The following is a 1,658-nucleotide window of genomic DNA, read 5'->3' as shown; positions in this document are numbered from 1 at the left end:
TTACTCAAGTCTTTGCTATTATCTCAGTCTTTGTTGAGTAATCTGGAAATTTTACTTCCAAGACATTGACATACGACATTATTACTTTTATAACACAAAGCAAAAAAGTCGCAAATATTCTAGTCCAGGAAAGAAAGGAGGAAGACTTTCTAATAAATCATAAATCACACAGCAGATCAAAATGCCTATCATCTCTTTATACAAAGTTTGAGTTAACACTTAAATCCAAAGCTAAATAGGCATATCTTTCTATGAAACTCCCATTTCTACTTCATTTCATTTCTTCTGCGCCCTCTCTAGGTTGACATGTTCTCAGTAAATACCCACTTTACTCCCACTCATGTGGGTTTTTACATGTGTGTTTAAGTAGCTGCAGGCTTCAGGCCTTCCCACCTACAAGCTTCATTTGAGAAATGTTGCAATTCCAAGTAGACTACTGTTTTAGGCAACACGTTGTCAATCCTGAGAATGTAAAAAGGACTTTTGAAAACAAATGCTTGCTACAGCTGACATAAAGGTAAAAGCTGATGTTAAATTAATTAACTATATTAAAATATTCTATTTCTTTCATAATGACATTGCTGCTATTGGCCCTGCAATTCCTTGAATTGTTAGCATCACTGTTTATATCCTAGTTGAGTGAATCAAGTCAGAATGTTTCTATGCTGCATATATGTATTTTTTAATGTCAGAGAGAACTGGGGAAGTAGGTGAAGAAAAGATGAAGCAAAGCAAACCTAGTAGTTACCTTCATTAAAAATGACACTGGCAAGTGAATTTTCAGAGCTATTTAGAAAGAATACTTTGAAGGGGTCAAAGCCCTGGAAGAAACACAAAGCCATTCAAATAGACACAATACACACTTCATGCATTCTATGCAGATGTCATGCAGATGAACATGATTGTAACAATTAAAAAATAGTAATTATCAACTTAGTTCTCAGTGACCTAAGCTCATGATGCCCGATGTTGATGCCTTCTGCATGTATCTGTGAATGAACTCTGGCTGTGCAATAAACCATGGGGTAGATAGGAGTCCAAATGCAAAGGGAAGGAAGACATTGGTGATGTGGCTCACCTGGAAACCATATGATCCTTGGGAAACGTACACTGGCATCTGTTTTAAAAGACTGCATTAGTGTGGGTGTACTGCTGCACTGTGCATCACCTCGTGGAGACTTGTGGAGACTGGGAGGGGGCAAAGAAGGGTTATCACCTCTCATGTTAGTGCAGAACAAGATTTTCAAGAGCTTCCTCAGCCAAGATTGTACACATAGCAGAAGTCACACCTACTCCGGCAATAAAGAAAAGGCCTGATCTGATGGCTCTGATATCAGAGAAAAAGTCCTATCTTTACAGGCCTGTAGATAGTTTCTGAATTCTTTATGCAGCAGGAGGAGGAGGAATTGTAGCTGGTTTGGGGCTTCATTGCCAGTATTATGAGTTAAATAATGACAAATCACACAGGGAAGTAGTGTGGCTTGGTCTTTAAAATGTGCCAAAAAGGGAAGTCTGCGTTATCCACTTCAATTTGCCAACTTCCCTCCTTCATCTTCCCAAGAGGATAAAAAACTGACAATTTCCCTTCCAAAAAGTGGAAGAATGACATTAAGAATTGGTAGAAGTACTGTTAGAAGACCATAGATCTGGTTTTACCT

The sequence above is a fragment of the Dromaius novaehollandiae genome, chromosome 2 (assembly GCF_036370855.1).
Source record: "Dromaius novaehollandiae isolate bDroNov1 chromosome 2, bDroNov1.hap1, whole genome shotgun sequence".
NCBI lineage: Eukaryota > Metazoa > Chordata > Aves > Casuariiformes > Dromaiidae > Dromaius > Dromaius novaehollandiae.
This window is presented reverse-complemented; position numbering follows the sequence as displayed.